General features: G+C 45.5%; 1 protein-coding gene across 1 annotated transcript in view; it reads left to right on the top strand.

The window, feature by feature from the left end:
* Window positions 1-20,077, top strand: part of SNAPC4 (small nuclear RNA activating complex polypeptide 4) — a 676,731-nt gene that overhangs the window by 348,159 nt on the left and 308,495 nt on the right. The gene's annotated exons all lie outside the window — the stretch shown is intronic.

Below are 20,077 nucleotides of genomic sequence, written 5' to 3'. Positions count from 1 at the left end.
ACCAAAGATTGGGGCCAGGCCTCCACACTGTGGGACAAGAGATCTAAAAAATGTAATAATGCAAATCAATTAAAGTAAATAAAAATAAATGGCTTACTAAAATAAAATGTTATATAAAGGTTTGATGCAGCTGATGCTATCTTTGTGGATCACTGGTGCCGTATGACTGCTGCATGCTGCGTGCCAAATGTTGCATGATCTGCTTTCCTGGCGGCAGCTTCCCAGCGTTGCTACAGACACGCCTGGTGTGTGACGTGACAGATGACAGTACATGTTAGAGCCCAGTCAGACTCCTAATTTACAAGGAAACAAAACTAACAGTGCCTACATTAATTAAACTGGTGTGATACATACATATCCCTGAGACATACTCTGAACAAAGTGAGCACCTACCATCCCATGAAGTGACAATTTATGTGATTTTAGCACCTAAAAAGATATGCTCCACTCATTTTAGGAAGGAGATGATATCATGAGTCTGGCAATGGCATTTTCCAAGCATCACCCTTGCAGATTCGGATGGGGCGGATGAGAATCTGCAAGATTCGCCACAATCCACATGAGTGACATCTCTATTATTGCTTTACTCACTTATTCATTTCAACTTTGGCTCGTTCAATGTTAACCTGTTTGCTGCCTTGAGCAGCGTCATATGCTGCTTTCATGACACATTGGGCCTCATTACAAGTGTTGCAGTGCGGCAACAATGGCACCAGTAGTGTTACCGGCGCCGTTGTTACCTCTCGCGCCCTTTACGAGTTTGCTTGCGGGTGCCGCTCTGGACGCCTGGTCAGACCAGACATCCAGAGAGGCACGCGAGCAGACCAGGATGCTAACAACTTCATTAACGGGACCGTTGTTAGCATCCTCCCCATTCCCATTGAGCCCTATGTGGGCTCAATGGGAATGGGGACATACCGGGTCCCGAAAATGGGAATTACCGGGCCCGCAAATGTCGGAATGGCCCAGTAATTCCCATTTTTCGGGACCCAGACCCAGGTTTGGGGGTAGCCATGCCGGTAAAAATGGCATGGCTACCTCCAAACTCGTAATGAGGCCCATAGTCTATAGAGAGTGTGTACTACCTTGTGGACCCTTTTTGGGGGAAAGACATGGGAACTCCACAATGCATTCCTCTGACTCTGGTCCACAGTCATTAAAAATACTATCCAGATCAATTCCTGTTGTCTTACATGGACTATGCAGAAATGTGTCAAACACTTCTATTACTTAGCCCCCTTGGTCCACTTCCAGCTCATGCAAAAACTTTGCAATCATTAAACATAGCAATTCTGGTATTTTCCCTCCACATCACATGAGTAGTGATCATTTAACACAGACACCTGGAAACTAAACAATGCATTTCTGTAAAATGCACTTCAACTATTTAGAGTAATCAAGCCACCTAAGAAAGACTCCATCAAAGATTAAAATGGTACAGTATTATTATTGGTGGACCAAACTTTCATAAACATTATGTTGGTGCATTCTTTCGTGTGCCAAGTTTCTTCACCGAAGATCTATAGAAGGTGGCTACATTGTGGGAGACCCTGCCATCTAATGCCACTGTCATTTACTTCTTTTGTAGAATCTTAATTCATGCCTTGTAGGTTTAACAGCACTTACCATGGATCCCATGGTTGCACGTCATAGCAGCAGTACAATGGTTGATTGATGGAAATTCTTGTGCCAACACTTTTTAATCAGAGTTTCTCTGGGTAGTATTCCATTCAACATTTTTTACTTTGTCTGTGAAATTGCATAAGAGGATCAGTGAAGTGCAACTTAGCCTTAACTCCTCCAACAATGGGAGCTGTCCCGCCCAAACTGCTAGGTCTAACCCGCTCCCAAGAGGAACACAAGTAACTCTAGATGTATTTTTTCCTTATTGGGTATCATCAGGGAGAGTAGGCCAAATACAGCTGTGAAGCATCTAGAGTAGCTTGTATTTTTACTTAGAGTGGATATAGCCTAGTATCCCACTACATTTAGGATCAGGGTCAATACTGATTTACAGATGGGTGGTCTGATTATGCTCTGTCAGACAAACTTGCTTGCGGCCCAGATGATTTACCACTAGCTAAGAAGAACTGTCTCAAATATTTACTTCATCTCTTTTTTCAAGAATTCCCTTTCAAAATACAAGCCAATTGTTCCTAACAAACACATTTGTTTCAATAAATTCAATGATTCCCAATTAACAATATATATTCTTTTTTATTCTTTTCTGAAACAGAGTTCATAAAGTGCAATGTAAGAATACCATATAACTTGGGGTCTACCAAACATCAATTAAACAGGGCTGAAACCAAAACATTATAACAAACTAACATACATAACACATAATGCTGTGCAAAAACAATATACATTTAGATGATAAAAAAGTACATAACATTTAACCTAGCAACATTTCAATATAAAGGTGTAGACACAAAATACAAACAATTAATTCCTAACAAGTGAAACTACTGCCACATCTAGTATTATGTGGCTCCCCTAAATGTGGTCAATCAAAGATGGCCTATTACTCTAGGCAACCTCCCGGTATGCAAACTACATCGTAACTACTAATTGAAAGGTTAACATATACATATAGAGTATAATCTCTTGATCGAAGTGGGTATTGTGTGAGTCCAAAGATTTCCCACTGTGCACCTAAATAGTGTACAAGTCTTGAGGGTATTTGTCTCTATATAATATAGATAAACTATGGAGACTTTAATGTGGATGCAAACTATATTCTCGCTTTGAGGAGACGTTTCGGCGGTATAGAAGATGTATTTGCCATCTTCTTCAGGACCAAGAACAAGAATAGGACACTGCTTGGAAAAGCAAGGATACAATGCGTGATTTCGATTTGAAGCATACTCATGTATACTATGAGTAATGCACTGCTAATTCGAGAAAGTGATTAGAAAACGGACCTGATTTATGAGTCCAACCCACAGAGATAGTGAGCCCACACACAGGTAACAAAACTGTAGTAATATGACACGTCAAATTTTGCACACCGGCACGTGGCCATCAGTTACCAGCTGACCCTAAAATAAGCAAATGCAAATACGAATGCAAACTCAAAATAACAGAATATATTTAGACACAAGAGTATTCTTGTTCTATCACTAGTTATTGCCGGAAGAGGATGGCTCACCGCCCAAATGTGTCCACCCATCTAAATGGCTCGTCACATATGGCTACACCTTAAGCGTGAGGTCTAGAGGTCCCGCTGGGCTCTAGGGCGAATTTAACAGGGAGAGAACACACCCGGGGGATTACATGTTGGGCCGAAGATTAGTAGTCCATAAAGCGTAACTACTAGGCTGGCCCCCCAGCAAAGGAATGATGATGTAGTTCCAATAAGCAATTGTACTTACTGTGCCGCTGGAGCAGATCGTAGCAATATTGTCTGCCGGTGTGCCAGACTGGAAATGCTGCTACAGAGCTCGAATAACTTAAATGTTAGCAGGCTTACGTCATCAAGTAACATGCCATTAATGTGTCACATGACACAAAGAAGGCATCTCTGCATCCCGAGACATGTTTATGTTTATTTATTTCTACATGAACTCTGGACCGTAACGTGCGGTCTCAGGAAGAAACTAGGCAATGCCAGTTCTCTGAATCTGGTTCTTGCGAGTCACCAAGAACTCTTCTATTGACGCAGACCTCTTACTACATGACAGTATAGCAGAGGTGTGTCCCCAACTTACTAACCCAAGGGTTCACCACGTGCTATTGGGCGGATGGCTGGTTGACAAATGAACATGCTGATTAACATAATTCTCCACCTTATGAAGAATTGCTCATTGAGACCAGTAATGTGGCTATTTAATCTATGGATCCACCATGCCTCTTTATGTTAATGTTAATGTTAAAGGACATTTGTACCGCGCACTATCACCACCGGAGTGGTCCCCTGGCACTCTGGCGGCTCTGAAAGAGGAGGGGAGGTTGAGTTAGTGGGAGGAGGCAGGAAAAGTGCAAGAGAGCAGTGATGTGCTGTTGGCGGCCTCAGCCCGGTGGGTCCATTGGCTGGGCATGGGGTGCTTGCGGCCGGTAGTCGTCGTGTAATGTTGTGCAAGACTATGTGTGTTTTTGTTTTGTTGTTGCAATGTAGTGAAGTTTGTGCGGTTTGTTGTGCTGTAGATTTTGGTTGTGTTTGGTTTGGAGTTTGAGAGGTGTATGCAGAAAGGCAAATTGTTAGTAGGGTTGGTTAGTTTGCGTCTCTATCCTGAATTCAGCCGCTCGGCTTGCGCAGTCTCCCCTGGTGCGGCTCTGTCCTGATCTGGGTCCGACTGGCATACAAGGTTCCTTACTCCTCTGGCCCCCACCTCTAACATGCTCTCTCATAGTTCCCCTTATCCTCCCTTCATACTCCTGTGGCCAGTGCACCTGCCAATGTCAACCTCTCAGGTAGAGTGGTGATTGCCAATATCTCGACAATTCCACACCACTGTGGTACCTGGCAGTAACTAAGGGACGGGCGAAAGTGTTGGTGGGATTGTCTGGGGGAGTTGGCTCAGTCTTCGTGCGTGCCGCCTGTGTTCCAGTCTATCCGGTGTCACCCGTCCAGGTGCCATGGGAGCTACCCTCCCGGGTCGGGGATGTCTGTGTCCTTTCTGGATTAGTCATCCTTTTTCTGGTTTCGGTTTCCAGATTTAGTCTGTGGTGTTGAAGAGCCAGGTTTTTAATGATTTCCTGAATTTTAGGTGATCTTCAGTGTTTCTTATTTCTTTTGGGATGTTGTTCCAGGTTTTTGCGGCCAAGTGGTAGATGGAGGTGTCTCCAAGTTTTTTCTTAAGGTATGGTTTGAGTTCCAGGCGGATTTCGTTGCTTGATCGGAGGGGTCTCGTTGGTTTGTAGACTGTTATTTTCTTTCGTAGGAATTCTGCTCCTTGTCCGCTGATTGTCCTGTGCGTCATGCACATTGTTTTGGATGTGATGCGATGTTTTACTGGGAGCCAGTGTAGTGTTTTTAGGGCTGGAGTGATGTGGTCTCTTCTGGATAGTTTGAGGGGTAGAAGTAATGGAATGTTTAAAGTTAACACATAAATGGTTTTTAAATGGTTGGGTTGAAAGGAAAAATATTGACGATAGAGACACTTATTTTTCAAAGGAAGAAAATGTATACAGAGGAAATGTATAAGGGCAGAGTGGACATCCAAGAATGCTGTCTGGTGAATGTGAGTATTCCAGAAAATGTGAAACCAGGGGTGCTGTTAAATTCTTGCACCTGATCTTAGATCTGTGCTCAGTGATCCTTTTGTGAATAGGACGACTGGTTTGTCCAATGTACATGCACCACAAGGGCATTGTATACAATAAATAACACATCATGTTTTACAATTGGAAAAGTGTCTAAACGTCCATTGTTTGCCGTTTACAGAAAAGGATTTCATTTTCTTGGTATACCTGCAAGCCATGTATGTACCACAATGGTGACCCAACTTCTGGTCTTAGATTCCAGAGCGTCATCTTTGTTGCTGGATTATTGAACTGCGAGTAGGTCCGATATTCCAGTACGTTTTTAGATCTTTTTAGGGCCATCCTCAGGATTAATTCATTAGGAAGATTCAACCAAATAAGTGGTCAGAATTGTATGATAATCGTCCTCAGCTGGGCCGTATTTTGACAGTAGGGCAATGCATATACAATCCTTTCTCCTTCATTGGACCTCTCCTTCGCGGTAAGGAGAGTCTCCCTGGGATGAATCTTGCTCTGTGATTTATGGGATTGATTTACAAGTTTCTTTGGGTAACCTCTTGCCTTAAGGCGACCATCTAACTGTTTAGTATGTAGTTGATAACCCTGTACGGAAGAACAATTGCGGCGCACTCATAAATATTGGCTATAGAGTATGTTGTTTTTGAGGGATATAAGGTGAAAACTTAAGTAATGCAGCAGTGTGTCTTTTCTTCAGAATTCCAATGCAATGCTCACATGTTTACATATACATACGAGGTGCTTCTCACACATATATTTCCAAGACTGTATTCAAGGACTCTGCAATTATGAAAGCATTGGTAAATATTGTGGACATTCCTTGGCCATCCATTTCGAAAACATGGAGAAACCTCAAATAACTTCAGTTAGTTAAAGAGCAAAACAAGGGGTAGACCATCTTCAACATTACTTTAACAATTTGAAAGAGATTTTAAGCCCCATTATGAGTTTGGTGGTAAAATCGTTGGTTTGCAAGGCCATATACATTTATGCTGCACAAACCCAAGCAGCATCTGTAGCATTCCAAATTAATAAGGGCAATCAGCCTTAAGGGATTCAGGAAGAATATCCTCCACATCCATTTCTTTTTTAATCCCTGATAAATGTTACCCCTCTATGGTCATTTGTTTCTGATTAGTTGACATCAGTATTTGAGATGAAAGCATTATTGGTAACATTATTTTGCTTAATCGTAGTCTCACATATTGCCGATACCCTTCAGCTGTCCAGGCTATGTTATGGACTCTAATTACATCTCCCTGACGCTGTAGAAATAGAATTATATTGGAGACAGCAATCAGGATCAGAGAGTTAAATATGCTAAATCTATAGAACTCAACCTGCCGAGCAATAGACAAGAGACTCTCAACCTTTATTGGCTTCAAGAGAAGATCTAAAAACAAAGTATTGTGCTGCCCAGATTGATGGTATGCGGTGTGCAAAGTATATGCTACATCAAGTCTGTTAACCTGCACTGGCGGACCAGTGTTTCATGGAAATAATGTGAAGTTGTTGAAGAAACGCAAATGCAACCTGATTTTATGTGAGGTAGACACAGAGAAAATCCACTTAATATTTTATTGCACAGTTTTCCTTGCCATTCGCTCATTTCTGTGCCTATAGCATGAGGAGTTCCAGCATGGCACAGGAATTCTCACATAGGTTCCCCATACCAGGGTTCCAATGAGGGGCGCACTTACCCGTGTGAGAACCCGTCATGCCAGAAGGATTCCAGATTCTGATCGATGCAAACTGCTTAATTTCAGCAGGTCATACCTGGCTTATCTGTGCATGGATAAAACTGATGTAATCCTTCAAAATCAATGGGGCAATGGCACCATCATTGCTTATTTCCACTGGTGGTAAGATCACCCCTCTGCATATGCCAGCCAGATCCAAGTTCCGATGCCCTTCTTCCCATGCATTTAGTAAATCCCAGCTCTAACCTATATGTATGCAGTAAATCCCAGATCCAACCCCTCCCCCTCCACTTGTGGCTCGAAATAAAAAGCGGGGCAACTGCACGGATGCACTAACGATTTGCTCTGGTCTCTGTTTTGTATTTAGGCATGTGAATTGCTTTAGTGCTCTACTTGCATGCCTATAACCTCAATAAAAGATTTCAAATCATCAGTATTTCAAGAGTAATTTGATTTTCTAACATAGTACATTCATCCTGTACTTTTGGAAAGGACATGCTGGAAATCCTGCTCTGGTAACTTCCATTGCTTGGCTCCACTGTTGAAAGAATTTGCTGCATGACCAATATTTGAAAGTTTGTCAATCAAAATATTTTTAAAAATAATACCTGAGGGGGCGTGGCTTGAAGCCGCCGAGATCGGCATGTCTTTGTGAAAGCTCTTGGCTGGCCCGAGGCGCGGAATGTAAAATCGCCGTCCCTGGCCCCCGTTTTTCGCCATAGTGTGGGGGAAACTGCAGCAGCGACAGGATAAGTGGCATCCGGAGCCGTTACAAGCTCTTCGCGTTCGGAGACCCTGCAGCCCGGGAGATCCCTAGGCGGCAAGATGGTGGTCGCTACACTGGGCCACAAGAAGCAGCGGAATGGGGGAGGGGCTGGCGTATGAACACAATGTGGGCCGCCGGAGGAACTGATCGATCCAAGCGGACCCGCGCCGCCTGTATGAAGGACGCCGAGCACTTGCAGCACATCAATTGATCCTGGGAATCAGGAGGCGTGACCCACTCCACATGGAGAAGCCCCCTGGGGAGTGGGCAGCGGCTAAGCAAAAAGAAGCCCGGCGGGTGGGACACGTACCGGGGGCGAACACAGTCCTCAATGACAGATCTGGCCCTCTTGAGGCGACCGCCTTGGCCCCGATCCGAGTCCTGAGTTCGTAACGCCTCAGATGATGGTATGACACAGTGACACGAGGAGAACCTCGCCTACGCAGCACTTACTCGCCGCGAGAGCCCCGTCCGCATAAGGTAACCCGATATCCCCATGGCAGACGGGAGTCCCTGTGAGATCGCCACGCTGCGCTTTGGGCGCATGACGAACTGCTCGCGCCAGCTTGGCCCTGGAAGCGGGAGGCAGACCCAGCCTGGCATCAAGCTCAGCAGGAGCATTAATAGAAGGCAAGGAGCGGGGCCCCGACCACTGCACAGCCCACACACATAACGCTGGAAAGGTGAAGAGGAGGGCTGTGGAGGGGGTAACGTTCGCCCCGCACATCGTTCAGAGCAGCCGCTCAAATAAGCTCTGCCACAACTCTACGGCCGGCATATCTCCCCGTGGGCTCTGCGCGACGGGACGCCGTCCCCTCTTTTCCACCTCCTACAACTCTGATCATCCCTTCCACCCTGCGACAGGGTAATCAAGCGGACAGAATATCGGGGGCAGTAGTGAATTAAGATGTCCAGAAGCGGGAAAGTGTCGAAGCAAACGGATATTGTGACATTAATGGCCGGCGCCTCAACCGACCACCCGAAGAAGGGGGAGGCACCAGAGACTCTACCCGGTGAAGTGGGACAATCCAATGCAGCATCGGCGAACAACGCAGCACAAATGGTGACCAAGAATGACCTGCAGGATTTGTTCACAGCACTGACAAAGGAAATTCACAAAAGCACAGAAGAAGTAACCAAAAAAATTAACCTTCTGGACAAAAAAGTAATTGAGGTGGAGAGGAGGACGGCGAAGCTCGAGGCAGAAGTCTGTGACCAGTGATTCGAAGTCGAATGTGACGGAGACAAAATCAGGGCTCTGGAAGAAAGATGTGAACTCTTAGAAACCAAACAAGAATATGCGAAAAATCGGTCGCGGAGAAACAACATCCGCATCCGGGGAATACCAGCAACGATCCCAGACTCAGAACTAAGAAGTTATGTACCTCAGCTGCTTAGGTTCATCATAACCCTGCCGGATGAAGCAAATCTGGAGCTGGACCGGGTACACAGGGCAGTCCCGAGACCGACATCCAATTTCCCCCCTGATGTCCTAGTAAGGGTTCATTTCTACCAACTGAAGGATGAAATCACGAACGAAGCACGACAAATGGGTCAAATAGCATTTCAAGGATCTAAGATATCACTGTTTCAGGATTTAGCAAACGGTACACTCCAGAAGCGGTGAGCCATGAGACCACTCACGGAATGGCTGAGGGGGAAAAAAATTCCCTATTATTGGGGGTTTCCAACTTCAGTTAGGTTTAACTGGGAGGTAGCTCAAAGACAAATACGCTTGTTGAAAGAGGCCAATAAACTCATGGGCATCGGAGAATCAGGAGGCGGGTCGGACTCCGAGGAAACATCTCAATCCCAGCACAAGAAACCCTCCGATAGTGAATCGTCGAAACCCACCCGACGACGCAGACCCCGAGGCCCTCCCGGGAAATCCCCCACCCCTGGATGATCCAGATATGTATATCCACCTAAGTAGGTGGAGCGGGTCACCTTTACAGTGGAACAAGCCATTCAAAGCTAAACAAGATGGAAGGACCTACGGGTCCAACAGAAGAAGGGGGGATCACGTTGAAGCGTATGCATATCCTGAGACAGAAACCGACATATAACCAAATGTGATGCACGGCATTCTCTCTAGTTTACCGGTTCATTCGGTGGACGAGTTGGCCAAGATGCGCGCATCAATGCCACCAGTTCCCCAGTGGCAGTAGGAATTGATTTTCCTACATGTTTGTTCAAAGGAGGGCGGTAGAGAGAGGAGGAACTCCCGAAAAGCATACAAATACTCTGGGTCAGGATGCCCTTGTGGCCCGGCCCAGAACTTTAAATCACATCACAACAGTTCAACGAAAACAGCAACAAAGCACCACAGAGGTATCGAACCAGCCTCAGAAATGGAACACCACTATCAGCAAGCGGATATGAACTCAATTTCGAATAAGAAGGGAACAGTAATACATGGCTGATACAAGCTCAATAACTCTTTTATCATGGAATGTGCAAGGGCTGAACTCGCCACGGAAGCGAAAATCCATAGAACACAGGCTTGGGCAATTAGAGGGAGACATTGCGATCCTTCAGGAAACTCATCTACTGCAGGAAGACGAACACAGAGTAAAATTTGCCAGATACCGAAGAGCATACTTTGCTACCTCGTGCCAAAAGAAGAGGGGAGTGACAATACACCTAAGTGATAGGGTCCCCCTAGCAAAAATCACCATAAAAAGTAATCCAAATGGGAGATATCTTCTGCTCAAAGGTCTGTTCGAGGAGCTCCCAATCAGAATTGCTGCAATCTATGGGCCCAACTCCGACCAAACTAACTTTATCACAAATCTAATCCCAACCATTTTAGCATTCCTAGAAGGGCACTTAATCATGGGCAGGGATTTCAACTCGATGCCAAATCCCCAGATGGACAAGACCCTCCCGCCCACTAAATCCGACTACACACGAGCACTCTCTCTGGCCAAGCTACTAAGGGAAACGGAAACCGTTGACGCCTGGAGGCTCTTCAACGGAACCTCAAGGGACTACTCCCACTATTCTCAGGTTCATAAAGGCTTCTCAAGAATCGACCTCATTCTAATTTTAGGAGCCATTTACCCATGCTTGGAAGCAACCACGATACACACCTGTATGATCTCGGATCACGCTCCAGTTACGGCAAAGCTAGCTATACGGGACTAAAGCTCCCTGTACAACAACACTGGAAATTGAATGACGCTCTGCTACTGGATGTATGTATTAAGATGGAAGTCGAGAACACAATAGTCAATTACTTCAAGGAAAATACCACGGAGACCACCGCTATCAATATCATCTGGGACGCAATGAAGGCGGTTGTCAGAGGCTCACTAATTAGTGCAGGAGCGGAACAACGTAGGGTCTCCAACATATCTGCATCCAAGCTCTAGGAGAAGGTGAAACAACTGGATACAGTTTTGAAAATGCAATACTCCAGAAAAGCCGAGAGAGAGCTTAGAAAAGCCAAAACAGCCTTAGAAATGCACTGCGCCGACCGCACTGCTAAGTCCCTAGCCTTTACAAGACAGTTTTATTACATGAAGGGCAATAAAGCGAACAGAGTGCTAGTGCAAAAATTGAAGCAAACCCGAAGCAGAAACAATATCATTACAATAGCTGGAGTGGATGGCAGAGCTCTCTACAGTGACGCGGATAAAATTGCGGAACTAACGAGATATCACTCAGAAATCATGAGCGGGTCGCCGACAGCACTAGACAATCTACCTAAGTACTTAAAACCAATACCCAAGCAGAGATCGATCCTGCTGGAGCACCTCGAGATGCCTGTGTCGGCAGAGGAAATATCTGAAGCCATCAAAGCGTTAAAACCCACGGCTGATGGCCTATCCGCAGCTTTTTACAAGACCTACACCAGGCTTCTAGTGCCGGAGATGGTGTAATTGTTCAACTCGTTGCTTGTATCAGGCTCTGTCACCGGGTTGATGGCGGAATCGCTGACTGTCTTGCTACATAAACCCGGGAGAGCTCCTGAACTGCCCAGCTCCTACCGCCCGATCACGCTTATGAACAATGACGGTAAGATTTTCGCTAAGGTGTTGGCGGGCAGACTGGGAGCGGTCCTGCCGGACCTGATTGACAGTGATCAGACAGGGTTTATACCTGGGAGAGGGACTCATGACAACATCCGGAGAACAATAGACATTATTGAACATGCCCACAGGACTGGGGACAGACTGGCAGTCCAATCATTAGATGCTCATAAAGCTTTTGATATGATGGACTAGGGGTATCTGCGGGCAGTATTGGAAAACTTTGGGTTCGGTCCGAATTTTATCAAATGGGTTATGGCCAATTATCAAACTCCCACAACACGGTTAAGGGTTAATGGCAGGAGATCTGAAGCAATACAGATATCAAGAGGCACCCGACAAGGCTGCCCACTATCACCTCTGATATTTGCATTATCAATGGAGTCCTTTCCAGCTAGGGTTAGGCAGAATGCCAGGATTGAGGGGGTCAAAATAGGTGGCAGGGAATATAAAATCGCCCTTTACGCGGATGATGTCGTAATTACAGCCACGAACCTGGCATCATCTCTAAATTCCCTATGGAAAGAAATCGACAAATTCGGACCACTGTCAGGGTTTAAAATGAACTTAGACAAATCATCAGCCCTAGCAGTCAATATCCAGGATCTTGAAAGAGTTGCCCTCCGCCCACTATTGCCTATTCCATGGGCAAAAGGCGCGATAGAATACCTAGGGGTACGAATTACTGAGGACCTAGCCCGACTATATGCTGAAAATTTTCCGCAACTTATTACACATTTCACAAATGACTTAAAGACCTGGTCTTCTAGGGAAATCTCCTGGTTCGGGCGGATTGCAGCCATAAAAATGAACATTGTCCTCAGATGGCTCTATACCTGCACAGCAATACCGACCCACATTCCGGCCCCAGTACTCGTAGATATGCAAAGGAAAATGCTGGGATTTGTCTGGGGGCGGGTGGGAACCACGCATTGGTAAACGAATAATGATGAGGGACAAGAATCAGGGAGGGTTGGGGGTGCCAGACATAGCCAGATATACCCTAGCAGCTCAGCTGTCACACGCTTTCTCCTGGGTTCAGGAAGAGGACACCCCAAAATGGAAGCAGATAGAGGAATCCTGGTGCCTGGGCAGCCCAGAGGATCTCCCACACCTGCCAGAAAGAAAGGTGCAAGCAAACACAGGCCCTCTGACCGCTACAATCACAACTGCCCGATGCTGGAAAGCAGCTGCTCGGAAATGGGGCACTAGGGGCGCACTGGGCCCGCTGTCACCTATCTGGAACAACCCGGAATTTTCACCAGGCTGTAATCCCAATAGTTCCCAACCCTGGAGGGAGGGGGGACTACACAAAACAAGTGACTTCTTAGAGGAGGGCGCACCCATCTCATTTGAAAGATGCAAAGAGAAATTTGAGATAGGGGAGAGGGAGCGATTTCATTATATTCAATTGAGGCACTGGTTAACTAATAGGGCGGTTCGAGAGAAATGTACTAGAGAACTGACGGCCCTAGAAAGCACCCTCACAACCCCAACAAAAAGGGGAAAAATGTCTACACTATACCGTCTCCTGGACAGAACCGACCCCAAAAAAAAAGAAAGATACATGATTGAATGGGAAAGGGACCTTGGACGGGATATAGAGGTGGAAGAATGGCAAAAATCTGGACCAGGCTGCATAAAAGCTCACAATGTATTACCAACAGGGAGGGTGGCTACAAACTCTGTTGTAGATACTATGCAACCCCCGTACAAATCAACAGGGCTCATCCAAAGACCACTGCTGGAGGGGCTGCAACAATCCCGGCTCATTAATTCACATGGTGTGGGCATGTTCAAAGCGGAAGCATACTGGAAGGAGGTGATCAAACACATCAAAGCCATTACCGAACTTACTATCCCTTGGGATCCGGGGATCATCCTCATAGGGGAAACAGGGGACGGAGCACTGCCAATCTCGGGTCACATACCTCAGTTGTGCACTCATCTACTTCTTGCAGCAAAAATCGCCATGGCCCGCCTGTGGAAACATGAGGAGGGTCCCTCGATACCTATGTGGTGGTCCAAATGCTGGGACATTGTGGTGGCGGAAAAGGTGACCGCGATCCGTAATAATTTCCTCATCGAATTTATGAATATCTGGGATCCCTTCATGGACTATGCTGCCAGATTCCCGGCCCTGACCAGAAGTCCACCACTCACTAGATGGCTACAAAGCAGTCCCCTCTACTGACCAGCCTATAACCTTCAAGTAGGATCAATTAACCCATACCTGCTGACACATACACCAAGCTCGAATATAGGAGCGGACAAAGGAGTTCTGCCTGAGGCCGACTAATAACTGAATCTCCCATATGAATATGTATTGCTGAATGTTGAGATTGTTGATCACAATGCCGTTGTTGATGTATAATTGATCTGTACAACTTAATAAAATGTTGTTATGAAAAAAAACATAATACCTGAAAATTGGTATTAGTTGCTTTTCGTTTATATGTCACAATGCTCTGATTTAGAAAAAAAGTCCTGTTTATAGGCATCACGGTCTTTTGTTCAACACCACAAATTCAATTAGCTGGTCCAATGCATGGATTGTGGCCATCCTAAGCAAAGTATAATTGTTCTGCCTACTTCCCGTCAAGGTCCTTCAGTCTCAATGGAATCTATCACACAAAAACTAACAGGATTCATTCTGCAGTACAATGGTGTCACAATTGCGACAGGACTCAGATACCACACAGAGATGGAAATACCCATTAAACCACAGTTCTTTAATTTTGGGAAAATAACACAAAGTGGGCAAAACAACAAATGGCACTGAAACTTAAGTACGTCTTCTTGTGTTACTTGGTCCCTCCACCCCCAAGGGTATTGGTTTGGAGTCTCAAGATGGTCTTAAGTGCTTTCTGTGATCTACATTCTGAGCTTCTCTGGGTGTATTCACCCCTTTTTATACTCTTGTTTCTCTCAAGTTCGACCCAACTTATTCTCCTTTGATCTCAGTCCTGGCCTGGACTTAAGGACTTCCTGCACCCTCTGTTCTCCGTTTTCCCAAGGGGCTTGTCTGGTAGCCTCAAGTTGGGATTAAAGGTTTCCTGCACCCCTCTACTCTATGTGACTCCCTACCACTGATCTACGAGCAACCTTCCTCTCTTTTCCTTAGCTCTTGTGGCGATAGGCCTTATCCATCCTCAGTTTTCCCATACATGCATTTAAGAGGGTCTCCAGAACTTCTCTGCTCTAGGTTGTTGACTCCACCCTCACAGTTCCTTTGCTGATCCTGCTGCTCCCAACTGCTGCACCCAGGGGCTCATCCCTCCAACCATTGTTTCTCCATCTGATGATCTCCTATCACTTCCTCCACATATCCCTCCACTGCCTCCTGATGTTCCCCTACCACCTCATCCAAAGTCTCTCACCACCTCCTGCGGATGGTGCACTAACAGCCCCTCAAAGTCTCTCTCCACCTTTTACTGCCGTATCACCCCCTCTACTCTCCAACCAGCTCCGTCCTCTTTCCCCAATCTTCTCCAAATCATTTGCTCATTCTCCAACCACCTCCAAACTCCTTCCTCGCCCTCCAGCGTCATACACACCCCTGCCACAGCTCTTACACCCAACCCCTCCCCGACTGAAAGCTTGAGCTATTATATCCGTGTGGCCCATGCCCCTTGAGTTGTGAATTCAAAGGCATAGACAGGGTAGGGCCTGAGCGGGCAAGGCCCACCCAATCTGTAAATTCCCAATCAGCAGCGCTGTTATCATTTACAAATGTTAATTTCACTTCCCTGGGCCCAACTACATTAGCTTCAGGCCCCACTTGTTAGACATTTCTGGCTGCACCTCTGGTTGGGAGTTCTGTGAGGGTATGCCTCTGTGGAGGGGCATACGTGTGGTCTTTTTATTATTGGCTGAGGTCCGCCTGAGTATGGTTTGAAGCTTTGGTGTTGGGTCAAGCATTTAAAAGGATGACTTTTTCCTTTCTCAGGTTCCTCATTGCGGCCCTCTGGTACGTGGGGTTTATGGAGCATGTGCTCGGGTCCTGGGGATGTTTTACTGGAATATAAGCAAGGTGGAAGCACCTTTCTTTGTGCCTATGTTTCGCACCCAAGCTTTTTGGTCTTGTGCTACAAGGAAACTATTGCAACATTGGTGTTCACAGTGGGCATGTTGCACAAGTATTCCAGGCGAACATAGTGAAAACTGTAATGTGTCTTTGATCTCTGAATGCATTCGCTGAATGAGCACCAGAGAAAAATGTGTTGCCAGTTAATTATCGGCCCATTTCACTGCTTAGGTTTTTAATTAAGATCCTTGAGGCCATTGTGACACCTCAGCTGATAGACTTTTTCTCGAGGACGTCTCAATTCTTGACTCATTCCAGTCTCGATTCCGCCCTCTTGTGGGGGCCGAATCGGTCATTGTTTTGGTTGTTGATGATATGACTCGGATTAGTGATTAGGGCGGAATTGGCCTTCTGTTACTTCTGGACTTATCGGCGGCATTTGACACTGATCATTTGATCTTGTCAACATATTCCTGAGATAAGCCACTGGATGGCAGAGCCTGAGATGCCTATCTCCTTTTTATCTCATCGGTCACAGACACTTTCGCTCTTCCATTTTAGATCCAAGTCATCGCCTCTTACTCACAGAGTTTTGTAGGGGTCAGCGCTGTCTCTGTTGCTGTTTAATATTTATATTCGTCCCCTTGCTAGTTTGATTCACTCTTTCGGGTGTTGCTTTTATTCATATGCTGATGACACCCAGCTTATCCTTAGAGTTCACTAACATCGTCAGGAGAAAGCTGGGTGTCTGAGATCTTGTTTGCTGGCCACTGGCGACTGGATTAATGCCAATTGGCCGAAACTGAATGGAGAAAAGACCAAGATCCTGGTCGTCCGTCCCCCGCCGGCACGCAATATCTGGACACCTGAATTTTGGCCTGCCACTTTGGGGACTTTTCCTACACTGGTAGATTCCGTGAAAAATCTAGGAGTGAAAATCTCTGCTTCCTTGTCACCTGAACTACAGGTTAGTTCTATTTGTAAAAACGTGTTTTTTTTTTTATTGAGTTTTGAAAAAAGTGTAACCTTTTTTTACTACAATCTTTGTAGAGTACGGTGGTTGCCACGACAATATCGGGCAGAATGGATTTCTGCAATGCCGTTCTCCTCACTCAACCGATTTTATTTTTTAAAAAAGATTTCACATCCTTCAAAACAAAGTTGCCCGCCTGGTTATGGGTTTGCCTAAATATAGTCACATGTGGAGTTACATTTAAGGCTCTTTGCCTCACTCATCGGGCAATACATTAACAGGGCGCTTTGTTCCTTCAGGAAAAGATTGCTCTTTATTGCCCCTCCAGGAATCTTACTTCTGTCAGTGGCGGTCGGGTGGTACTACCTAGGTTTAAAAAGAAGTCTGTTGGTGGCAGAGCGTTTTCTGTGTCGGCCCCCTCACTCTGGAATACACTTTCTATAGCAGAGAGGTTGACCAAAGATCATACTCCCTTCTGGAAAAATATTTAAAAACCTATCTTTTCACGTATGTTATGGAGAATTCTCCAGAATGGCTAATTTCCCTTACTTACTGAGTCCCTCAGCAGCTTTGCTGGATTTCTAGGATACATTTTTTTCACCTTTTTTCCCACTCTTACATGTGTTTTGCTGTGTGTGTTTAACATTTTTGTGTTCATAGAATGTGGAGCCTCACCTACTCCATAGGCATCATCTTTTTACTGCGTGTTACACAGCACCTTCAGTGTAGTGACACAGGGTTGTCTTTTTCAGACTTCCCACTTTAAACTCCATTTTTTGGGTCTGACTACTGTCTCCCAGAACATGTAAAGTTGCCATTGACTTTATTAGTCTTTTTAAAATCACAGATCCAGTACAAACTATCTTAAATGGAGTTCTGGAAAGGGTTAATAATTATCCCTTTTTGTCTGTTTCTCATGGAACATTATTTAGTTCCCTTTTCATTAGGATTTGGCTGGTGGCAGTGGTATCTACCCTATTTTTCCTACCACGGTCTATTTAAATAGCCTTGGTACTGTTTTAGGCTATTTTAGTAGCCTTGAACTTAAACCCGCTGGACTACTTTTACTTTAATTTGGTTCTGGCTGGGTTTATTTGCCAATTCTTTTTGTAAAAGTCTTTCTCGTGTTTTACTCTGCGCGCCAAACCAGGTTTGGTTCCTTTGTTCGACAACCTTTGGCAGGCTTCTGCACAGAAACCCTCCTTAGGGGCCCGAATGTCTGAAGGGGACAGGATGTGAGGGAGGGGTTTGAGACTCCCTGCACAGGGTCTCCTTGGAGACCCATGTCGCACTCTGTGTGATTGGCTGTGGTGACTGTCTCGCCGGGACAGCCACCCTGCTGTGTGATTGACAGCCAGGCTGTGTGAACGGGGGAAAACTGCATAAAAGCAGGTCTCTGGGACTGAGAAGGCTGAGTCGCCACTGGATCGAGAAGAGAAGAGAAGCTGACAGAAGAGGACCTCTACCACGACTGAACCTCCTGGTGAAGCCCGGCTGCGGGTCTGAATCTCCAAACTTCGACGACAGGGAAAATCTGCAGGGAATCTTCTCCCCTTGAGCTGGTGGGACCAACCAGTTCGCCAAACTGCAAGCCAGGCCTCCCTCCTCTGGTCGAATTTGCTGTGCACAGCTACAGTGAACCGGTTAGCCAGGAGGACTGGACCCTGCTTGGGTTTTAAGGAACGCACCTTTTATTCATTGATTTGCTCTGCTGCTGGTTTCTTCCATGGGCAGTGCAGGGCCCTCCAGTCTTCCTACTTCGTGTCAGTCCGACAGTCGCTTCAGGAACTGTGAGCCTGCAGGACCTGCCAGGAACTTCCGCCTTAGCTACATCCTTCTTCTCCATGTAAGGTACTGTTCAAATCCAGTCGTTTGTTCCATCCGACCGTGGTAAAAGTGCTTGAAATCTTTTGCCAATCCGAGGGCTTGTCATTCTCTATTCTTTAAAGTAACTTTTCGTCTGACCAACTTCGTTCTGAACTCTTGGCAAAGACTTAACTGCGAACTACTCTGAACTGTGTGATCCTCTGCAAAGACTTTGGTCCATTGACTTTGGGCCAGGCCTCTTTCCTCACTGTAGTTGCTTTTTCTAGATTGCCCTGCTTGCTTACTTGTTGGTGCTGCTCAACTTTTGTCTAACTTTGTCTTTCCCTCCCTTTTAAATTACTGGAGTGCCATTTTGCTCACACTTCATTTTAAGCTTAACTTGTCCAGAATCTATTGGGTGTGATGTAGTGTATCAAGATTGTGATTTTTGAACTGCTTGATAATAGTGACATGTTTTATAACTGATGTGTAAATAAATGTATATTCTTTTACTCAGAAACCTTGAGTCAGTGCTTGTTTGAACCATAGTAATTGCTGTCCTTTGTGTAACTATTGATACTGCTCACTTTACGTTTGAGATAAGCCTGGCTGCTCAGCCATCGCTACCACTTTACTGTGTAGTACAGGCTTGTACTAAAGGTGAATGTGTATTGTCACTTGTAGTCTTAATTGTGTGTGGTGTTCCCAAAGGGTACTGCATATGATTCTGCCCAACACCATACAGATCTGTTATTTCCCCTTTCTTCTCCTTAGAGTTTCCTCTTAAACACCAGGATACCCTTGGGTGGCAGAGCCCTATAAAATAAATCTTTTTCTGAACCCACAATTAAGAGATTTGATTCCTGCACAGCGTTCAACTCTCTTAAAAGAACAGTGCCCATGAACCTCCCTCTGGCAGGAATTTCAAAATTGTACCTTTTTTTGTGAGCATGAGAGCAGCTCTGTTGCTGGTTCCATGTTGTTTCTGATTCTCAGACTTGGGAGCTATCAACTTTTAAAGGGTCAGGGCAATTTATTGGGGATTGAGTCCTCCAAGGACCAGAGTGTTTATGGTGGTTTAACTCTGCTATGGTTGGTGAGAAGTAACTTGAGGGAAGTAAGTACCGGATATTCCTGAGGACCCCTTTGCTTAAAACAGGGAGGGATGCTGCATGCGACTGTCCACTGCTCAGTGACTGGGACTAAGTAACAGTAGCCAGGGGATCCACCCTATCTCACTCCAGGGTCCGTCACACACTAGCTGGAAGGGGCACTAGGCCTCCAAAGTCACCACATTAGATGTCTCCAGTGGAAGTCAGGGGACTTCCTCAAGGTAGGGTTGTTTTCTAAAGGTTTCATATATTATTTTCTTTTACAAATACACAACATTAAAAAATCTTGAACTTAATGTATCTTTTTTTCTGCTAAAGTGTCTTTCGTGAAGTATTTCCAGCACCCATAATGTTCTGGCTGATAAGCATGTTTCTTTTTTTATATCGCCCATGCTCTGAGGTATTTTGCGATCCTTCATGAGAGTTCTATACACCA

Source organism: Ambystoma mexicanum, chromosome 8 (genome assembly GCF_040938575.1).
Source record: "Ambystoma mexicanum isolate Mex_15411 chromosome 8, UKY_AmexF1_1, whole genome shotgun sequence".
Lineage (NCBI taxonomy): Eukaryota > Metazoa > Chordata > Amphibia > Caudata > Ambystomatidae > Ambystoma > Ambystoma mexicanum.
Note: the sequence above shows the minus strand (reverse complement) of the source record. Positions and strands in the feature narration are given on the sequence as shown.